The sequence below is a fragment of the Macrobrachium rosenbergii genome, chromosome 43 (assembly GCF_040412425.1).
Source record: "Macrobrachium rosenbergii isolate ZJJX-2024 chromosome 43, ASM4041242v1, whole genome shotgun sequence".
Classification (NCBI taxonomy): Eukaryota; Metazoa; Arthropoda; class Malacostraca; order Decapoda; family Palaemonidae; genus Macrobrachium; species Macrobrachium rosenbergii.
The window spans coordinates 25,434,125-25,458,203 of NC_089783.1; the positions used below are offsets into that span (position 1 = coordinate 25,434,125).

General features: G+C 37.0%; 2 protein-coding genes across 7 annotated transcripts in view; one reads left to right on the forward strand and one right to left on the reverse strand.

The window, feature by feature from the left end:
* The window catches only part of ATPsynCF6 (ATP synthase, coupling factor 6), a 147,810-nt gene extending 140,802 nt beyond the window's left edge, over positions 1–7,008 (reverse strand). The window contains exon 1 of the mRNA XM_067086769.1: positions 7,003–7,008. The gene's annotated coding sequence lies outside the window, so the exon portion shown is untranslated. The remainder of the gene's footprint in view (positions 1–7,002) is intronic.
* Positions 1–24,079, forward strand: part of LOC136828668 (FERM domain-containing protein 4A-like) — a 730,015-nt gene that overhangs the window by 69,170 nt on the left and 636,766 nt on the right. The gene's annotated exons all lie outside the window — the stretch shown is intronic.

The following is a 24,079-nucleotide window of genomic DNA, read 5'->3' on the forward strand; positions in this document are numbered from 1 at the left end:
ACGTTAGTGTCTAAAATTTGTCATCCAACAAGATTGTTGAGAAGTATCTCAGTAAGGAATTATTCCACAGGCTTTTTCATAGCCAAGGTGATTATTGTAGAATGTGTGTGAGTTTTTTTTTGTGGTCTGTTGAGGTAATTACAAAGATTCTTTCGTCAAAGATGGTATTACGTGCATACTCTGGTTTCAGTGCAGGGTTAAGATTTTGTATTTCCTGCAGATTGATTATACTGTAAAGAACCCATGAAGCTTGCTGTTTGTTTTTTAGAAAGTAAAGCATATATTGTAAATTTATGATATGAAAAAATTTTTTCGGTTCATTTTCTCAAAGAAAATTTGCATTCTATTTTACCTTAGGGGCTATTCATGAAGGATATTCATGGCAAAGGAGAGTTGAAATGATACCTGGGTTTTCCCCTCTAAAGTATGTCTTGTCAGAGTTTTATTTATTAAATAATACGCTATTTATGTTCCTTATTTGGCCATCATATAATTTATGAGCGGAATTTTTCAGAGGAAATATGCAAACATGAAGCCTGTTTGACTACGTTTTCGTCACCCGCAAATGGTAGTTCAAAACTTATTCGAAATTTTCCTCTGACTTTTCTTGATAAGCGATAGACGATGGGTGATTGAGCCCGTCATTGAATATTTATTCACTGTTCCTTTAGAATTTTATTGCGAAGCCAATTATTTAATTTGTGGGCATCTCATAGATATGTTGTTTGTCTATTGTCTCTGGCAAAGTTGATGTATTTTACTGCAACATTCATTGTTTTCATCTTTAAAGTTTTGACATCAGTTTCTTTTTTAACGATAGGATAGAAATGACGTTTCTGTATTTCCACGGATCTTTTCGAGACGGAAAAACCTAAATAACTGTGTGAGAATGACCTTCAGAAGGCAGGGAGCAGGTAGCAAGAAGAGTCCAGGGTTGGGTATTTTGACCATCACAAAGGACTTTCTTAATGCTGATGGACGTCACCGGGAGGTAGTTTACCTGAGCTTCTGTGCGATTCATTCCTCTTTCACATGAATGGATTGCTCCTCTCCGGTGCTGACGCTGAGCTGGGACTCCAGCCCACGGATTTAAAGCGAGGATGAAAGGATCTACCAATTATTCGGACTCAGCTTGGTTGTATGGATCAACTATTTGTTTATTTATTTATTTATTTAGAGAGAGAGAGAGAGAGATTAAAAAGTTCCTGTACATAGGCTATATCATGATTTGCACTTGGTTTTTTGGCAGCCAGCGTTATTTTTCCTTAACTGTCTAAAATGGTGTGGTATAAAAACTTTCTCGTCATTTGACGCTCTCCTCTCTAATATTCATCAGAAAATTGAATGACTGGTATAATATCATCAACAAAATCTTTTCAGTAGAAGGACTACGCTATCCCCCTCTTTTATTGGAGAAAATGAGAGGATTGTGGAAATTTCAAAATATTGAAGCCTGGAGGAACTGAACCTACAGTTGATGACGGCAAAGAATTGTATAGCATGAATAATAATGAGTGATGGGTGGAAGAATTTTGTTACAGGAGTGATACAATAAATAGTTACTTTCTGCGTTTTCTCTAGTATAGTTTCATCTCCGTAATTTGTTGAGAACGTCGGGCAGTACAGTACAACCAGAGTACAAGGCAGGAGTTATGGATGACGTGCCTCGGTTTAGTCACTTTTAATGTTATCTGAGGTGTGTTTTATCTTTGTTCACACTATGGCGGCAATGAAAGGAAGGAATAAGCAAAAATATGCGGAGTTCATAATTAAAAGAGTTTTGTCCTCATATAAGCCCAAAGTGAATCGTGAAGCATTCAGTCATGTTGAATCATTTTATCGTCTAACGTGTGGATATATTTTTAAACCTTTATATCAAGGTATGAGCAGATTCACAGACAAGTTTCCTAAAATGTGTGGAGTTTTTCTTAAGTACATCTTAATGTTAAAAAAATATATATTTTGTTGACGTCTAATGCAACGACATATCCAAATGCAGAAAAAAATGGATGAGTTAAGAAACAGAGTAAAACATCTGCGATGGATTGCTTCTGCTATATTACTCTGGCTCCGTGAAACAGTGTTACAGCTTATGGTATGCGCTCTGTTTGTGCCGTTTCACACATCTTGGCTTTTTGCACCTCCCATACTATCACCAGTATCACAGGAAATATCCCGAATCTATATAAATGTCTAGATACCACCTGAGCTGACATGTCCGCTGTATAATATAATTTTGTAACTCCTGAGATAAAGGAAGATTATAACCAGAGGTAAATTATACCTGAATATCGTAATTGAGGATGCCTTTGTATAACCGTAGAACACTGAATGAATTAAACCGAAAATTATTATCCAAGTTATATTAACTGTATGAGTTAAGTAGACTGTGGAAGGTTACCATGATATTTAGGTCGCATAAATATAATTTGAGATGAAGCTAGTCAAAATATTACCTGAGATGAAGGATTTTGAAAAAGCGACCACGTCATCCTGATTAAGTGTGATAGAAAATGATCGCATGGATATAATAAGCTTAGATGATATCTGCGGCATATGAAAATTAAATATGATCCGATTTTAGGTTTTTAGCATTATCTGACATAACATGAACTCTCTGAATACCTCCTGACAGTGACTAAACCTATCACATTACCTCTTGAGGGGCACTAATTCTGTTTCGATATCACGTGTGGTAAAGTAGATCCATTATCATCGACTGAGATAAGGGAAGTACGTAGGTAAAGTTTAATAAATTGAACCACTCTGGTAGTCCCCTGAGGTAAGTTGATATTTTTAGGTATAAGATTTAAGAGTAAATTTACTTTATTGTTGTCAGAGTATACTATGATGCTGTCTCTCTTTATTTCATGCCACAATTCTATGGACCCCTTAGTGGGGTAGTGTCGTCAGTGGGCCTCACATAGTGTACTGCAAGTATTACTCAAAGGTGTATGCGGCGTCCTCTCTTCATCATCTCTATTACTTCTTGGTGCAGCTGTGAGGTTTTCTCCCAGTTCCACTTTTATTTTCTGGATCTCTTTATCTCGCTCTCCAAACACTCCAATTCCCTCTTTCCACTGTCTGAAGCGCTGGATGGTCGGAGTGCCCTAGTGCTTGGCTTGGCAACCTACATGTCATAAAATCAAAACAAATCCTTTGGAACAATCAAATTTGGAGTACCTTGAACATCCCAAATTCGCCCTTGTTTCCTTTCCTTTTGGGTGGGAAACTGCTGACCTGTACGTTCCTTAGCATCATGCTTTTTGAGTACAATCGTGTTTCCCAATTTAGTATAGGCGGCGCTTTACTACATCATATATGTAGGTGCTTAAGCGCTCGTTTATTGCTTTCCATTGTCCTTCATTGTACTGTATACGGAGTGAAGGTTTATACATTAAGTTACATGACGTGAGAATATAGATTTGCATTCGCTCGAAGTTTTCCTAGTGGAGATGAATTTCTTGCACAAATAGTTTCTCTCTCTCTCTCTCTCTCTCTCTCTCTCTCTCTCTCTCTCTCTCTCTCTCTCTCTCTCTCTCTCTCTTATTTCCAGTACCGTGTCATATACCTGTCTGTAGATTTAAAGGTCTCGAAGCTCATTACTCTAATTTAAGGACGCCTTGTTGAGTTCTTGTGAGCACCCGAGAAAAGGCTTGCAAAGGACAGGAGTAGTTGCCCGTAAATATAATCCTTCAGATATTTGTATCTCAGAGTCTAATGGATGACTGGCCAGGGGACACACCCATTTCGTTGCCATTCCTGAAGTGATTGCCATTGCGCCAACGCGTCCTCATCCACGTTACCTCGTTATGTCGCCTACGATTGCGTTTGGTTGGCAATTAAAGATGTTCGTTAGAGTTCCTTGTATCATACAACTAATACGCTCCTTATTATTTATGACGTGCGCGTGCGCACACATGCATATGTATGTAAATCTGTGTGTATACTTGCAGGTTATGGGTATAGTCTCTCTCTCTCTCTCTCTCTCTCTCTCTCTCTCTCTCTCTCTCTCTCTCTCTCTCTCTCTCTCTCTGTCTTAACAATAACAATGAACTAGCAGGAAACTACTTTGGTATACGTTATAACCGTAAGGAAATAAATTATTTTTAATTTTTTGTTGTGGGGGCGGGGGGATAGCAGTTGTTTGATTTTCTCGAGTAAAAGAAGTCAGTTTGTAGCCTCTTCGCTCAGGCAAAACAGAGTTTTGGATTCCAGCTTCCATGTAACCATTTTTGTCTTTGCCCTGTGTGATGTGTACGTGTTTATGTATGTATGTGTGCGTGTATGTGTTGTGATAGCAACCAGCAGCAACCACGCCCATGTGGATAAGCTGCCGTCTGTTCGTATAAGGGCATTTATTGAAGCTTGTGGTGTTCTCGCCCGCATGCATGATGCTAAAGGGAAATTAAATGAGTCGAACAAAAAGAAAATAAGAGTCACATGTGGGATGAACAGTAGTCAGACGGGATCAGCCCAGAAGATATAAACCAGTGGAGGTCTGGAGAGACGCTGGTTAGCAAGGTTGTCAAGTTACTTCACGGTCTTACTAAAGTTGAAGGTTCCCTTGGGTATCTTAAGCTTTTTTTTTTTTTTTTTTACATATTCATGTGTAATTATTTGTATATCTTTGATTTAGAATAATTTTTATTCCCGTCGTTTTTGACAGTCAATAAGATGCTAATTTTCAGAAGATCATTTCATGTATATAGAGTTCATAAGGTTGTGTTAAGAGCCCTCGCTTAATCGGCCTACCTTTAATGAAGAGTCCAGTGTTGACGAACAATTTTTAATTTTCTCGAGTTGTTGTGCGCCTACTACAGTTGGCAGGTTGTTGTAACGCTTAATGAAAATTGGATTTTCTCTCTCTCTCTCTCTCTCTCTCTCTCTCTCTCTCTCTCTCTCTCTCTCTCTCTCTCTCTCTCTCTCTCATTACTACCACATTTCAAGGCATCTTTAATTCTTGTTTCATGTTCAGTATGGAGTGCTAAAGGTAACAGTTTACACCGCTTGATTTTTCTGTAAGTTCACGAATCTTATTGCTCTCGCAATGGCCAGTATTGAAGCAAGTCGTGCTTTTATAGTTTTCGCATGCAGCTGGAGAAAGGAAATTTTATTCACGCGTAGGCTTTCGATGATTTCTCGAACTTCGCAAAAAACTGCAGTATCCCCTCGGCCTCTGCTTGGGATCCAGTAGTTCTGCTAGTGGATGAAATGTTCGTAAGGTAACGAGGGATTTGGAAAACGGCAGTTTCGCTTATTTTATCGGGACATTTCACTGCAGCCCTCCTGCCGGTAATGTGTTCTTGTCGCAGCTGGCCGTAAAATAAAAAGAAAAAAGGAAAAGGTGTATAGAAAGCAAACGCGCAGTCGTTCGATCTCTCAAGCACTAACGGATGAAAGTCAGCTTCTTGTTATGGGAAGTGAAGCAGGGAAATAAATTTTCTTTCTTTGTATTTTTTATACACCCTGCATGTGTATTCATACATTATATCAGCCATAAGAAATCATTGTGCACTTATTTGTTTCCGTCAGATGGATGTGTAGTCATCGAATTATCGTGTGCTATGTGGCTCATTTCCTGTGTAGTTCACAGAATAATTTCCCTAAATTAGCTTAGGCGTTGAGTTGGTAATTAGATTGAACCTAGTAGATTCTTTACTCATTAATGCCAAGTGAGGCATGAGATGACTAAATTACAATATTCAGTATAACACCAACCAAAAGGGATGGGACAACTCTGTCGACTCAACGTCCAATTCCATTAGTTATCTGCCAAGTGGTAAGTGGCTTGATACTTTCTGTTTGGATTACCTGAACTTGAAAGGATTGGGGGACCTGTTCGGGGTGAACCCACTGGGTTGCTTATCATTTGGTGTTAATGCTAGCGTTTAGAATTTGCTTCTGTTCCTGAATTCGTTCATAAAATAGGTTGTCAACTGGTCCAAAATGTTAGGTAGGTCCTGCGATATAACTTTATGGAGTGGATTATTTTATTATTATTATTAAGACTATTTTATGAGAAAAATGTTGGGAAAGATTTTGAGCCTCAGCTTAGTGTGCAACTCCAGGATGATCTGTGATACAGTGTGACAGGGGCAAACAACCTAATCCTTTAACTTGTTCGCGGTGCTTAAAGTTGAGGAAGCTTTTAGACCGTTTCCCCAACAACGCAACGTAATTAAAACTTTTGCTCTCGGATAATAACTTCTGCTTTAACTCAAACATCAATAAAACTTGAAGTCAGTCATTTTTATGCCTGGGATGCTGAGACACCCCTTTCCATGCTCACTACCGCTGTCGTAAGATTAAACTTATTATTGTGTGTTTTTGTTTTTTAATTACTGGACATTTGTGGCGGTTTTAGCCACTGGGTTATTTCGTTTATGTATTTTCTTGTTTTTTGAATAATGAATGCTTATTATGAAATTTGGGGTTCAGTCTGAAATTCTGTATGTTTTGAGACTACATGCGGTTTTTATTAATATTTAAAGGACTACAGAGAATTTGCATATTTACATTTATCCTTCCATTTCAAATACGACTGCAAAGAAAAATAATTTATCGATGAAATTTACCGTAACACGCCAATAAACAATTCCAAATTGAATGGTGGAAAAGGCTTTAACGCTGTTTCGCACCAATTCCCTCAAAGTCCGAGGTTTTAGGTATTGATTTTTGTGAATGAAATTAGACGACGGTGATCTACCAAAACGTTTACATTTCTGTCAAACGTGGCCGCAGTGTAGTTGCTTTAGCGTGCAAGTATAATGGCTGTTTTCTTTTCCTTTTAAGAATATGCTTCAGAATTGGATTTGTAGTAGGCCTATTTGAAAAAAATCTTTTATTGATTTTGCATTTCAAAGAGAAAGGACGTAAGTACCCATGCGTATTTTGACACTTGTTGTCATCCAGACTTTTAGTTTTATAACCGAATTCACTATATCTCACACGTAAGTAAGAATTTTATCCTAATGCAACAAGTTTAAAGGTTAGCCCTGGTTTGAAGGTCTTACAAAATTCTAATTGTAAAATGGAAAGCATTGCCAGAGTGCGTAATAGTTGGCCGTGGCCTACATAGAAATAATTGTACAAAATCTATTCCAGATGTGCAAGAAATATTAAAAAAATGTTTACTGTGCAGTACTACTACCACCAAGTTAAGTATACCTTAGTTTAACCAGACCACTGAGCTGATTAACAGCTCTCGTAGGGCTGGCCCGAGGGATTAGATTTATTTTACGTGGCTAAGAACCAGTTGGTTACCTAGCAACGGGACCTACAGCTTATTGTGGAATCCGAACCACATTATAACGAGAAATGAATTTCTACCACTAGAAATAAATTTCTCCAATTCTTCATTGGCCGGTCGGAGAATCGAACGCGGGCCCAGCAGAGTGCTAGCCGAGAACGATACCCACCCATCCTGTGAGGAACTACTACTACTACTACTACTACTACTACTACTACTACTACTACTAATAATAATAATAATAATAATAATAATAATAATAATAATAAAAATAATAATAATAATAACTTGTGTGTGTGTGGCTTTCGTTTTCAATTTGGAAATAAAATCGAGATTTTATTGGGCATATGATTACTTTTTTTTGGTGAAGTGATTGAAACTATTGATATTTACTGTTTCACTCGTCGCAAAATACTTTTTGGAAATAATTCTGCTTTATATTTAGAAAGAACGCTAAAGGGTTTTGGATTTCAGTATGATTGAATAAGAATTTTAAACAAGATAGTATCTTATAAATTATAAGGCTATAATCAGAATTAACGTTAAAGTACTTGGAAGGGATAAGCACGAAGTTCAGTTCTAATATCTGTATTAATACTCTTGACCAGTGATTACGTATGAGGTCAGTTATGGCGCTGTTACGAGTTATTTTCGGCAATGTCCGACCTGTCATTTTTAATTTTTTGGCTTTTATTAACCTACCATAAAAAAGCAGCATTCTACGTTAAATTGAAATCAGAATCTTATCATGGCATTAATAGTGACTTCACATACAGCATACAAAGTAATATTGCATAGCCCATGGTCCAAAGAACAGACAAGAGTAGTGACTGAATATTTACTCTTTTATATATTTTTTTGTCATGGCTATTTTACTTCATTTGCCATATCTCCAGATTTGAATAATAAGTTGTTTGGTTGTTGATGGATATGAACTCTGGGAAAAAAATTCAGTAGAAACCAATTCTTCGATTAACAGAAATATCATGGAATTTTAAGACCTCTTTTCCTTCTCTTTAAGTCAGTCCATGTCTGTATTTCCTCCATTAGGAGCTAGCAGCTGTCACATAAGAGGCGAGGCACGCTCAGAATTCTCCCGATGCAGGTTAACAGCACTTAATGCTGATGAATGACATTCGCGTCAACGCTCGGCTTCAAATGCAGCGGGAATGCCTTCAACCCCTAGGCATGTTGAGGTGGATGTTTGAGGCTAATTACGGAATGGGACTTATGGTGGGTTGTATATACATATGTATCATATATATATATATATATATATATATATATTTTTTTCGACAAAGTGTGGTTCAGAGAAAAAACAAGACGAAGGCTATGATCATTGACACATGCGCATATACAAAGACGTGTCATAGTGATCATAATCCCATATGCCATGTATACTTCCACCCACACATACATATGTGCATATATATATATATATATATATATATAATATATATATATATATATATATATATATATATATATATATAAAAGATGCTGTAAGATGAAAGAGGTGATAAAAGTACTATTATTGCGTAATAAAAACAACAACAGGAAAAGAGAATTGCTCCGGTAGTACTAATCATTCCAGGTTAGAAAGAGATAAGGGATCGGAAACGATGAAGTACCGTAAACCATTACACCGCGAAGAAGGCTATAAACATATTTCACTTCTTACAAACATAGTTATGCCAGATTTAAATATATTTTATTAGGAGTGAAGTAGTTTGCAGTTTTTGCTTGTTGGCGAGAGTTTCTTCACATTTTTCCCGTCCGGATTCAAAAGTGACTGTAGTAAACTTTCCAAGAGGTAGTTAGTAGAACGTGACTGATGCTTTTATAGATGTCTGAAACGAACTGAACAAGTATTTTGAATAATTTATGGATATTAGTAAGTGCGCATGTCTTGTAGGTTAAGTGTTCGTAGTTTTTAATGAGACTATTTTTAGATACTCTTCTCTTAGGTTCGAATGCTGAAGGATGTATGGTTGGGTTAGGCCTCAAGTGTAGGGGTTAAGCGTCCTGGGTAGGTGTCGCTAATCCGCTTACCTTTATCCAGGGAACATTTGCGGGGTGAGCGTTATAGCGGACACCCTCACCCTTTTCTGATCTTTGGTACCGAGACAGAAGCGTTTTCGGTACGGCATACAATAATGGTAAAAATAATAGTAATAATAAAATACATTTGTTACTTTTGGAGGTTATTGCTGTTGTTGTTGTCGTGTGCCATTATAGATTTTATGGTTTTGTTATACGATTTTCATTAAATGAAAATAGTAGAGAATTTTTTTTTTGTTTTATAATCTTTCCTGATCTAGTAAGGAGGTAGAGTCGATTTTGCAACCGTATATAGTAAAATGACAATAATGACATCCGAGACTGATTGAACAGACGACCAAGGCTCCTCTTGCACGTCGCCTTGTTCACCCCGATATCTGTCAGTGGTTTTCCATTTCCTTGTGCATCTTGGCGCTTTGCCTACTGTTTTCAAAGAATGAGTGAAAGCGCACTGACTTTGTTTTTCGAATAATATATGCTGGTAGTTATTCTCGTTATGTATTAACCACCGTGTTTTCTCTTTATTGGAGAAGCACGCACACCGTATTACAATCAACATGGCTTAAGGCATTTGCTGTTAATTAAAAAGAATATTAAAAGTTTTCTGTCTGGTCTTGCACTGCCTCCTTTAATTGAACAAATTAAAGGCTAAGTATTAACACAAGCATACTAAATTTTAAAAGAAAATGTCATCAGTAGTTTCAGTAGGAGCAAAACACGGCAAATTATCCCATGTGAGAGCCACTGTGCCTGAGCAACAAATGACAATAAAAGATTGATTGGTCTGCCGTTGCTTTGATGTCTTTCAAGCTCAGATGCAATCACGGACTTCAATACCAAGAAAACAAACAGGCACTAACACACGTGCATTCCGTAATCTGCTAAAGGGTTGACACTAGTAATAGTCTTAGGTCGTCAGAAATATATATATATATATATATATATATATATATATATATATATATATATATATATATATATATATATAATATATATATAATTAATCAAAAGCCAAGCAAAAATGTTAATCTTAGTTGGACCTCAGTTTGAAAAACCTCGTACGGATAAGGAGACAGAGATTGAGAGGTAAAGAATAACCTGTGAAAGAGAAATAAAAAAACACACACAAATAACAAAGTAAAATCCATAACAACAAATAAGAATTAGTAAGGCGAATAACACAATGCGACATGCCACGTAAAAGACCTCTGTGAAATTTCGCCAGCCAGGTCTGTCCTGTACCTTCAGTTCCACAAATCTCCACTCATCTGTAGCCTCCCATCTCATTTCTTAGTCACATGGAGCTGGGTCGTCCGACCCTTCTGTTGTCTAGACTCTAGAGGAACACAGCCGGCTCCATCACGTACTGTTTTCGGGTTGGTGCAACAGACAAGTCCAAGCAATTTTGTCTCCCTTTATCTTTACCTCATCTGCAGAATGACCTGTAATTTTCCGTGTGTGATCATTTCTCACTCTATCTTGACATCTTACTCCTGGTATTCTTCTTGATGCTTCATTCTCATATCAACTACTCCTTTTAGATATAGGCATGCCGTGATTCATGTTTGTACAACACTACTAATACTAATAGACCAATGTATAATCTTACTTTCTTATGTAATTTTAAATCATATTCTGCCTGTTCATTGTTTGATTTACCTTTGTTAGTCGTTAACTAAATTCCATCTCGGAAGAACCTATCATTGATCCAGAATATTTTAAAAACTCAACCTCACAAAACCTGTCTCCATCCAGCGTTATTTCACTCAAATGCGCCTACTGTGCGCTCTTTAATTCCGCTTTTCTAGAATGATCCGAAGCCCCATATCTCTAGATATATGATGCATGTTATGAAGCAATCCTTGTAAAGAATGTGATTTGTTTTTTAACGCATCATGTACCAATTCTAAGTCTCACGTTTATATCGTTACTTCACTCTACACCTGTTCCGTCTCTAACCAATTTTTTCTCATTATAAAATCTATGAAATGAGTAAACTACATAGATGACATAATGTATTCACTTGCAACACCCTAGTATTTACCATACACTTAGACTAGAAGACTGTACATTAACGTTTTTTCTCGTTCATCTACGGATAGTTTCAGGTAGTTTTACGCAAAGTCAGCGGGAAAAACATCAGTGTTGCAAAACCTTGAGTAGTATTGGTCTACAAGGCGCCCACTTTGACGATGCATATCCAAAAGTGGGAGGTGTTTGTTGTATATTGATTGTTAGTTTTAAACTATTAAAATTTTATTATATCTTACCAGACTCGAGGCACACGAAAATTCATAGTATTATCCATATTTAGAGCGAATGAATAAACGAATACTTACAATGTAAGATATAGGAGCTTACATTTAAAATGTTGTATGGAGAGAGAGAGAGAGCGCTTGCAACAGGCGTGAGTCTGTGCCACAGGGTATGCGTAGCTAGTGGAAGATGAAACTTGGGTATCTTGAGAGTGCGTATGACCAAGAAGTGCCGGGTCGACCCTAAGTGACCCGCACGCATGGCCTACATACCATCATCATCATATCCTCGATGCCGCTATGTACCCCTCCCACGTACTTTAGTTGATTGCATAGGGGGATGGTGTACAGATGTGTCAATGACACTAATAGCATTTTCGACTGTGTACGCAGTCTCTCTCTCTCTCTCTCTCTCTCTCTCTCTCTCTCTCTCTCTCTCTCTCTCTCTCTCTCTCTCTCTCTCTCTGAGTCGAAACGTATGGGAGAGATGAAGATGATATACTGTAAAAATAAGAATAACAAATGTGAGTGATTAATACTCCGTTAAAATGATTGTTAGTTTATCATAGTTAAAAAAAAAGAAGAGCCTCGGCGGGGTAATCCTCAATCCTTCACCCTGTCCATGTGACTACTGTTCATCCAATATTCCCTCCCCCATTCTCTCTCTCTCTCTCTCTCTCTCTCTCTCTCTCTCTCTCTCTCTCTCTCTCTCTCTCTCGTAAATATCCATACCGCCATTCAAAATTTGAATGAAATTTGCAGCAGTAGTAGTGGCAATGGTTCTCTATGAATTATTCCTATTGCATTTTGTTGAAGGCAACCCATCCTTTATACGCGCCTTTACTGTCAGACGTGTAGCTCATGTCAAATGCTGAAGGCCGCCGTTTAACCTTCACGCAGCTGTCAATAAATCACCTGGCACACGTGATCAGACATTGCAATTACACCAGGAGGTATCCTCTGTTTTGTGCCTAAAACTGTCACTTTTGTGACACGGCCACCGACGTGCTCCGACCCAGCCTTGCAATTAAGCTTTAATTTTCTTGTCAAATACTGCCTTGTTTCACCTTTGATATCTCTGGAGGGAACCAGTCATTATTATTATTATTATTATTATTATTATTATTATTATTATTATTATTATTATTATTATTATTATATTATTATTATTATTATTATTATTATTATTATTCTGAAATTTGGGGACTTACTTTTTTAGTTTTATTGGGTCATTTGTGACAGATATCTTATCATGCTTAGTATATATATTTATTTTGATTTATTTTTTATTCACTATAAAATTCATTACTTCATTTGTTTTATGCAGACTCAGTGACAATGAGCATGTTTATCCACTTAGTATACGAAGACATAGCATACAGATATTCATACTTGGATACCATATATAGATGTTCATACAAATATGTTTACAGTAACCACACACCTAACATTTGTTTGTGTGTATTATATTATTCCGTCTTCGAAACTTTTGTGTTACCGTTTCTTTATGCGATATGATATTGACAAAATGTCATTTTTCTTAGATATAAATGGGAATCATTATAAGGGCACTTTTCTCATTTTCGTGGTTGTTTTCACCAGATGCTCGTGTACAAAACTACAAAAGTTAAGTATACCTTAGTTTAACCAGACCACTGAGCTGATTAACAGCTCTCCTAGGGCTGGCCCGAAGGATTAGATTTATTTTACATGGCTAAGAACCAGTTGGTTACCTAGCAACGGGACCTACAGCTTACTGTGGAATCCGAACCACATTATAACGAGAAATGAATTTCTATCACCAGAAATAAATTCCTCTAATTCTTCATTGGCCGGCCGGAGAATCGAACGCGGGACCAGCAGAGTGCTAGCTGAGGACGATACCCACCCGACCAGCGAGGAACTACAAAACTACAAAATGTTGTAGAGAGAGTTATACTGGTACTGAGACAGTTGAGCAATTATACCATCATAACAATAACGGTCTTTATTCAGAATGGTCGAGGTTCGTTCCAAAAAGAGAAGGGGGTCAGGGTAGGGGGTTGGCTCTTCAGTGAGTCAAGTCGATGGAGGGAAGGGAGACAGGAGGGTCTGATGACGCTGAGGGCTGCCGTTACTGTTGCAAAATTGGCCATTCAAAGCTGTCATCATAGCAGCTGCCCTCATTCACTGGCATAATAGTCAGGGACAGTTCTTGAACTTTCTGGGGCTCAATTAAGCTAACCCAATGGTGCTCTTTTTATCCAATTTGTCCATGTTTTTGGACTGGAGGATAATTTTGGAGTAAAAGTGCTAGATTTTATTGTTCAACCTTTGACTATACGTCTGAGGCATGTGCATTTTTCTTCATACATTGTTGCATTAAAAAAAAATTAAATGCAAGTGGCTTTGGTAATGTAGTAGGTGGATCATATTTTGTTTAGATAATTATGCAGCAGCAGTATCGTTTCTCTCGCACTGTCATATCGGTTGGTTATTGACGATGGCGTTTACGTTCACCGTCTTTACAGACGCATCTGGATGTTTTGCTTACAACATTTATAGCCATTTGAAATTCTCTCTCTCTCTCTCTCTCTCTCTCTCTCTCTCTCTCTCTCTCTCTCTCTCTCTCTCTCTCTCTATAGTTTGACTATAACTATATTGCAACTTGGGTGAATTCGCTTGACTTTGTTAAGTAAATTTAATGGATACTTTTGGTTGACATAGGTTTTCAGACTCCCATTTCTCGAAGTAAAGGAGATTATGGGGTCATAACCAGATTTGTATGTTTGTATGCGTACGTAGCTCTAGTGTGAGGTAATGATGAGTCTGCTGGATTTTCAACATACTCTAGGACATTTTTAAAGATGAGAATGCAGTTTATCACATATTTTTAAATAATTTTGAATATGGGAAAATGATTTGGTGGTCCAGTTTTTACTGAGCATCTGATCCCTACTTACCTCAGGAACATTTTTAATTTTCAAGAGATACTACGCTTTCCATCCTAATGTTTAACCTCAGATTCACACCTCTCATAACCATTCCACTTTAAACCTTATTTTCCCTTTTCATTTTGTGTGAACGGTTGAAGCTTTTCACTATAGCTAGACAAAAGTATAATTTCTGTGATTGGAGATCGTATTAAAAGCCATTTGTGGAAGCTGTCGCTTTGTGGCTGTCTCTTGGTATTAGTTGTGCTTTCTGAGTCTTTGGAATCGGATATTCTGTAGCTTGCTCGCGTTGGTTGTTTGAATGGTTAATGGACAGCGATCAGATCATTATCACTAAACGTTTGGACATTTTAAATTGATTCATTAGTATGGCCACTTGGCTGCTGTTTCTAGATTGATTAATTATGGTTACATGGCGTTACAATACCAATGGTCATTGATGCCAAACTAGAAGTGTAGGAATCATGTACAGGATGCTCAGATTCTCAAATGTGGAAGACATAAATGATTTTTAGTTTGGAAGTTCGAAGAAATGTCACATCATTTTGTCTTTATTCTTTAAGCTGCATAGGCTCATATCGTTCCACGCACTCTCAAATTCCGTAGTGTGTGTGTGCTATAGTACCTTTGTCTGTGAAGATTGTAATTTCACTTTCGTATGACAGAACAATTTTACAGGTAACATTTAGGCACATATATTAAAGCATCTCTTACGTTTCGTGAATTTTGTTCAGTAATTTTTTTTCAATCAGCGCATAGGATTGCATAGATATAGTCTAGCTACGAAGAGTTGAGACTTTCCTATAATTAGCGGCGTTGACACGTTTCCCATCGTGCCGAAGGAGGTATTTAAGCCTAATCCGAAAAGGTACACTCAGGATTAGCCTCGAGGTTAAGGTTAATTCTGAGAATGGACGTATTTGAGCGTACTTTCCAACTGTTTGTTTTTACTTGCAAATGACTTCGTTTATGCATGTGTATGCATCCATATACATTTATGTTTATGTATACAAGCAAGGTGTATATATAAGTATATGTATATATACATATGTATAAACATACTTACCATTGCTTATATTTTGCATTGAGCAATATTAAAAAATGTACAGTACAGCAAGTTCAGGTGTAATGTTTTGCTTTTGTAATGACGATTGGAGGGAGGTGATCGACAATACCCCTCTTACTGTGACCGATAGCCACTTCATTTAATCCTCCATACCCGAGGAAATGGCAGCGCCGCTCAAAAAAATGCGAAATCCACCAAATTATCAGCCTTTCTATGGGAAGTTTGAATGAGATTAAGAAAGTATGGCAGCAATGCTAATCGCCTTCGAGTCTCAACCTTTCGTAGTCAGACTGTAGCTGTCTGTTGCTGGCTTTCATAGATTTCCTGCATTTTTCGTAGTAAGAATCGACTGCTTTACAATCTTGTGGAAATTGCAGAGGATGTTGATAAAGAACTCTTGGTGTCAAGAGATGTGAAAGAGAAAATATTGGATTGATATTGGCTTTTTTAATGTATTTGAATAATGTAAGTAATCAACATATAGGAATTATTCTTCTCTCCCACTGGATCCACTTTTCACTTCAACCGAAAATCCATGAAGTTTTGTTTCTCTGTAAAAGAAATGAAGACTCCACTGCATTTCTAGCAAGCCCTTTATCTTCTTCATTCGAATTCTTGATGGAATTCAACCCTCTATCGAGTTTTCGTCTTTGTGGATGGAGTGGCGCTCATATAACCATCCATTAATGGCTATCCAAGCAATGGGTTGTTGTTTTACTTATTGGCATATGGATGAGGGATGGAATTCTCACACGGTGGAAGTGATAGGAAACGTGTGTTGATGAAAGGAAACGTTTGATGAGGAGGGTTTGCAAGGACATTGAAGTAGATATTGGAAGTATTGATTAGCTGCCTTTAAAGCATAAACGTACGGGAATCACATGCTTAGTCTTTTGTCTTTCCAAGGCAGGGAATTTAGTACGTCGCTTATTTCTTATATTGGTTGTGCTGTTAAAAACATGACATTTGTTGTTGTTGTTGTTGTGTGATTGACATTATAATAGAGCCTTTTTTTTCAACATGCGTAGTTACCTGGTAATAGATTTCTCTGATGTTTTACTCTTTTTATATCTTAACGGTTTTTATTTTTGAATAAGGACATTTCTGATTATATCCTTTAAATTTATCATTAATCCAACTGCAGCTCAAGGGCTCCAGCAAGGAAAGTAACCAAGTAGGGAAAAAGATGTGTAGAAATCAAGAATAAAATACGCAAGAGAAATAAAAGAGTAAAACGAGTAAAATAAAACTAATAAACTATGAAATGGGACTCATGTGAGTATTCTCCGTGGAAAAACATTTGTACTCGTCTGAATTTCAGAAGTTCCGTCAGTTCAATTCCATAACTAAGATGATCATTCCTGTAATTAGGTCATATCTGGGATAGAGAACCGTGTAGTGCTGAATTTGGTTAGCGTTCAGTTTCATCCCCAATAATTTGCACCGTGCACTAATGTCAGCTAAATATCTGATAAGAAAGTCAGGAACCATTTATCAGGCCATATGCCAAATTCAGAGGAGTTCCAGAGAGTGCATTTTCAGTGTTTACAGTAATTGTTAACAATAACCTGTAACCTTTTAGGTAAAAATTCAACATTGGTACCAAGAAAGGCTTCCCCCAACTCCCATCACTATGAGCTTGACCTAAGCCCTCATGATTAAGACGGTCAAAAGCAGCGCTAAGTCAGGACCAGTCATAATACTGGATTTTTTATAGAAATAGAGGAGCATTTGGCTGGGCTTGAGTTATCACTCCAATAATTAGCAAAAGGAGTAACATTACCAATTCTCCAACATGTGCAAAATGATACCAGTTCTCCAACATGTGCAAAAAGATACCAGTTCTCCAACATGTGCAAAAAGATCTTCTCTGGATAACTTTTAGAAATGTAATAAAGTGGGGCGGCGGCGTTTTCGTAGCGTTGGGGAGCCGAAGATTTGCTTGAACAGGCCGAAAAAATGTCCAAACTTGATTATTTAGAGGAAGTAAAAGGCCTAACAAGGTTTCAGTAATCTGCAGTCTTCCCAGAAACACAAAAAAGAATAATACCATTCGAATATGCACCCCCACAAGCATCAAGGACCAGTGAAAGATTCTTAATTTCAAAGGACCGAAAAGTTAAACTAGTCAGTTCAGTTTAAAAACTGGAATAATACGTCGTGAGACTCGCATTACCCTGCTTAGTGTCAAACGCATCAGCCAGAGGGTTGCCTGTTCTTATGAACAGGTAAGTAATGCAGTCATCCGGTTTGAGAAAAGGAGACTGTGTTGATTGTACGCCAAAAAGCGCCCCTCTAAGAATTATCCATCATTTATTTTCCTGGGTTGTACCTGAAAGGGTTTCTTTTGCAATCAAACTATATCATTTTGATCTAAAGCGTAAACTCTCTGAGCCATTAGCGCTTAGTTGGGCATGATTATTTCATGTCATATCAGATCTGGTTTTTAATAAGCCTCTTCGGCCAAGTAGCTTGTATTGCTTTGCCACACGCATTTTCACCATTGGTATTAATGTCCATGCCGTGTATATATCGTGACGGTATATGTTTAATAGCTTTAAAGACCCTAAAATAAAATCGTTTAGTTGATATTAGGTTTCGTCACTGTCATTTTTCCTCTTTCAAATTGAAGCATGCAACCCGAATGCTTGATCTGATATTGATATTTAAATGTCATCTCAGCCTGGAATGATAAAGCAGCTCTTCTAAAGTCCTGCGAGGCACGTAAGATACGGAATTCGATACTTTGTGTGAAACTGTTCCTATGTGTTATGAATAGGTAAACATAGTAATAAATGACATCCAGAGCGGGCGTTGCTTGGGATGTATTACGTGGCTCTATTTTCTGTCAGCGATTAATGTCACTTCGACATGTTTCCACATCAGTAGACCACATTTATATTCGTATACTCTGTATTGTTTAAATAGGCTAATTGAAATTATGAAGATTTCCGCGGTAGTCTTAATGCATGCGCAAAGGTCATAATTTAAATAACTTTAACCAGAAATAACCATCAGGCATTTTTGTCGCTTGTCCCACCGCATTGTTTATACAACTACACCAGGGTCATGGTTTCAGCTGACTTAACCTTAGTGAATATGGCATCTCTCGCTATCTCTCACATTTCTGCACGAAAAAGGTTTTGTCTTGCTCTCTCTGTACGTTTGGCATTTCACCCACGTCATTCCTCATACATACACATTCGAGTATATAAATTTATGCCCTTCGTTTCATTTTTCTGAGGTACAACTTCATATATGCATCACGATTGATTTCAAGAACACGCTATATATATATATATATATATATATATATATATATATATATATATATATATATATATACACACATATATATATTATATATATAAGTATATATGTAATATATATATGTGTGTATATATATATATATATATATATATATATATATATATATATATAAATGTGTGTAAGTATAGCTAGATAGACAGATAGATAGGTGTTATACATTCTATCTAATTGTCGATCTGTTAGTCTTCTCTTTGAGAAGAGTATTTTGCTGCAGGGTTACGCAACACAGATCTCGGAGAGTGGAACTTCATGTCGTAGTTGAAGAACTTTTTATGAAGCCTCTTTAGAATATGCCTCCTATTTCATTGTATTTTTGTTCCCGTGTTGGGCAGGTTTCTCGATGCATTCCGGGAAACCGCTCTTATGAAACTTTAAGGAGAGTTGTTTGATGAGATGTGTTTCATTTTTAGAGCTGAAGAGAAGTTAGTTTATATTCGATGCCGCTCGTGAAATAGCGGCGTACCTGTGTTGGTAAGATAGGATTTTGCTTTTTTTACTTAAGGAAGGTAAGGTTAAGGTGTTTTATTTTGTCAGTTTTCCAGAAACTAATTCAGGATATTTTGTTGATTTAAGGTGAGGTCACAAAACATCGGTTAATTTTTCCGATGAAAGTTCAAGATCTTTATTTCACATTCACAAGGTAACCTCGAAATTAACTAAATTATCCAAAGTACGAGGATGATTATTCTCGTAAAATCATGACCCTGGAATCCTGATTCTCAAGGAAAGGCTATTTGTTTATTTTATCCTATATTTATTGTTTGGTGCTAAGGAGACCGATATTAGCAGAACACCCCAAATCCAACGCGGCCTCTGTAAAGAAAGATAGAAGTATTTCAGGAAGATGAAATATTTCTCCAAAAGTGATGACAAAAACGTTCCTTAAGCTTGAGCATTTTCCAGGATTTGAGGACCACGGAACATTGCAGTGATTTAATCATTTTAAAGGTGAAAGGAACAAAAGGCTTCCCATACCCAAGAAATAGGTTCTTGAGCCCATAACTTCCACGTTGAACCTTAGAGTGTGTGAAGTGCGTTGAGGAAGAGGTTTCAGCAAGTAGTAAAACATCTCACGAGAGCAATGGCTAAAATGATATATGTAGCGAGAGCAAAAAGGGAAATTTAGCTAAGTTGATTCTACCATACTGAACTGTACTAATCGTTTTTTATAACTTTCAACTACGGTGATGGACTGGAGACGCACACCCAAACTTAATTAATTTTTTTGGGATAAAAAAGAATTTATATGAAATTATATGGAGAGAGAGAGAGAGAGAGAGAGAGAGAGAGAGAGAGAGAGAGAGAGAGAGAGAGAGATGTCTTCCATCAGTTAATCATTCGGCAACATAGGTCCAGAGTTACCCCTGAATCAATATACCTGTGTAGAGTAGCCAGAAAGACGTGAAAAGGAATTGACGAGACGAGAGGATACCTGACGCAATGCAAAGGAGAGAAAAATAGGCAACTGTAAATATTGGAAATGAGCATGCCTACTGTATGTGCGTGATACAAAGATCTTTGTTAAAAATGGACTGGTTTTTGGGGTGATTAGGGGATATTTAATTTCATTAGTGTCTTCCACGCATTATTATTATTATTATTATTATTATTACTGTTGTTGTTGTTAGCTAAGAATTACATTCTTTTAGAGAGTATGATTTGTAGTACATTACTAGTTTTTCTCTAAAAACTCGTGAGGGAGTCGCCTTTACTTTCATCAGCGATTGGAGATGCACTGTTCTAGCGTTTCATATAGTAGAAAACTGTTATCATTATGATGATTATCCTTTTATTTTGGGTGTTGGGGCGGGGGAGGTTTAAACGCATATGATTCGCACCTTACTTACATTAGGATTACAGTAAGGTATTCACTGTAGGCTTTGTAAAGGAAAGCGAACGGCTGATTTTAGTTTAACTCTTTTGATGTCCCAGTTTTTGCTTCTTACCAGATTGTGATTTTGTATTGTGGAAACAGATATAAGAATTCACCATTTCCCACCGTGGCGGGTTGCTTAGCACTTGAAACACGTAGTGTGATTGCAATACCCAAGCCCAGTGAAAGTTTACGCGCAAGTGCGTTTGTAGAAGCTTATATGCCCTTGCTTGCGTGCAGGCAGCTGCCCTCGCGTGTAGTCGATATCCCGTTAAAAGAGCTACTCCCGAATGTCTTCCCTTACAATTTCTGTTATTAGCCGCTTCCTTCAGGTAGGTAGAGCACTGTGACCGTCTGAACCTTCGTTTTTTTCATTCACGCCATGGCTACCGTTTGTAACCGATGGCGATGGGTGGGGTAAAGGACTCAGCAAGTGATTTCAGAGAACTACTAAGGGATTCAGAGCCGATGAAACACGGTTTTTCGGCAACAACTTTTTACCAAAGCCTCGGATAAAGGTGAAAGTTGGCAAGTGTATATTTTATAACCCTACCTAATTTTTGCAAGTATTATTTAGTACCTAAGTTTGATAGTTTTGATATTTATAGAGTAAAATGAAGTCGCCGATGCCGGAACCGAGAAACTCACAGACAAGGATCCTAAAACAATTCGTTACGTAAACGTAATATAACGTCATGAGGCTCCGCCCATCCACCAGGTAGGCGGTGAATGGATATGCTTACAGTCTAGGTTTCAGCAAATTCGATAATGGGCAGCATGACATGAGCCTCTCAGTCGAGAAACATGCCAAGCGCCATCCTGGGCCAAAGTATTTTTAATTTAATTTATTATATTTTAAAAATGGCACTTGGCATGTTTCACGACTGAAAAGCTCATATGGAATTGTCCCCTTGGTTGCAAGGCTGGATTTGTGGTACAGCTTGCCACTTTGTATACAAGCGAGAAGACCCGTGGCAAGATTTACTATAGCTTGAATATGTAATTATTTCTATAGTGGGTAATAGTTACTTGGCCACCCAAGAAGTGTGGGCAGGATCTGTTGTTAGGCAATCCCGAACTCTTCCTCGAGAGTGACGATGAAGACATTTTGTAAATAAATGATGTAAAATGTTGGACGTTTCATTTGTACATCTAAAACATATTTATTAAGACACAATGATTATAATAATATGTTCCTCATTCAAACTGATTCCAGTATACTCGTATTTTCCTTAACATGCATATCAATATGAATCGTGTTACATTTGATTGATATTAAGTAATTAAATAATAGCTGACCCTAAAAATCTTGACTCCTACCATTGCCTTTTACTTGCAGCGAGTAGGCTATACGAGCGCTGTTTAGGGTGCTGTATGATATAAAAAAAAAAACAAAGAAAAATAGCAGTGGGTTACATTAACTGAAATAAAACAATTGCGTTGACCTTTACACCTCTAACAATTGAGGGAAATGAGGTCTCATTGCTCTTCATTTGAATTCAACTTATAGTGACTGCTCCTGATTTGCTGCAAGTAGGCCATAGTGTCGAAACATGCGGTAAAACATAACGGATGGTCTTTTTGTACTCCCGCCCTGAATAGATGTGGATCTAAGAAATGAACTATAGACTGGTTCATTATGTGGATGAACTTCATGCATTGAATTATTTGTAAAGTAGAAACAATACGAATGTCAAGAAAATGGAAGAATTCCAAGCTAACAACTTAGTCCCAACAATTGCTGTGGAAGTTGCGATGAAACTTCCACAAATCAATAATAATAATAATAATAATAATAATAATAATAATAATAATAATAATAATAATAATAATAATAATAATAATAAAATTATTGAGAAAGCTCGCCATCATTGATATCGCTGAAGCCTAGGATGGGTACTATATTAATTAGTGAATATGTCATCAGCAAGTGGGCAAGCCATAGTGAAGAGACGTTTTCCCCATATGTAAACTTCTCTTCACTGTGGATGGAGCTTCATGACGTCATAGGTTAACGTCACTATTGTGTTCAAAACCCTTACCTGCGATTTTGATGGCTCTGGCATAGGAAATTCACTTTTAATCTGAAAAGTACCAGAACTATTGAACTTAGGTATTAAATAATGCTTGCAAAAATTAGGTAGGGTTGTAAAATATACACTTGCCAATTTTCACCTTTATCCGATGCTTTGATAAAAAGCTATTGCCGAAAAACCGTTTCATCGGCTCTGAATCCTCTTTTTGCCTATATGCTTACAGATATGGTGGTTCTTTGAGATTTTATTGGTAAAACGCACTAAAATAAAATTTTTCTTCTTTCTAAACCATGTGAATTTTTGTCTTGGCGGTGACATTTTAAACTAAAGTTTGAGTAATTGAGATTGGACTCAAGACGTATCTAATCACCCACTGATAAATGATTAGTTTAACAGAAGGAAACTGACTGGAAAATATACTCTTCATTTTTTAATCAACGAAATTATTTGCGTTTTCGTGTCGGTGAAAAATACACATTAAACTCAAAAAAGTTTCGTTTGCACCCTTTCAAAAAGCAGCCTACTTGATTAAAAAATGTATTGGGGTTATTAAGTCGATGATAATTTTTTCCATTCCCGTGCCTACCTGATAATTTTTCCATTCCTATGCCTACTCCACTAAGATGAACCTTTGTCATTTACTGTAGAACGTTGCAAATTTTTGCCGAAAGATTGCGAACCCATCTCGTTTAAGTATGCTAATGTATACATAGTGAATTATAGACAAGCCATCCTTTTGCCCAACATGAAACTTTAACTGGAAAAGGGAGGCGCCGCTCCCGAAAGCTATTAAAGTTCGTGTGGTTTTTTTTTTTATCTTTTTATAGACATTAATAATGATTTCGAGTCATTGTTACCTACGTCTGGGTGGAATTAAGGGAGCAGACCAATTTTAAATGGATGAGATCGGGAAGTATTTCTATGTCGCTAATATATCCGTGTGTGTTTATATATATGTATATATATATATATATATATATATATATATATATATATATATATATATATATATATATATATATATATATGATTGATGTCTGTAATATGAAGAGCAGAGGCAAATTCTTGTTGCTCAGAGATGTGTGAAAGTTTGAAAGTCTCTTCTGAAATGATATTCTCTCTCTCTCTCTCTCTGTATTAGGGTAGAGTGACAAAGCAGAAGACCCTGGGGATGGCGAATGCTAATGTCATTCCGTTGTTAAGTGGGGTTCGGGGGGTGAGAGATGATAATAACTCACAACTATTTCTATTTCCATTACAGTGATAAATGGTC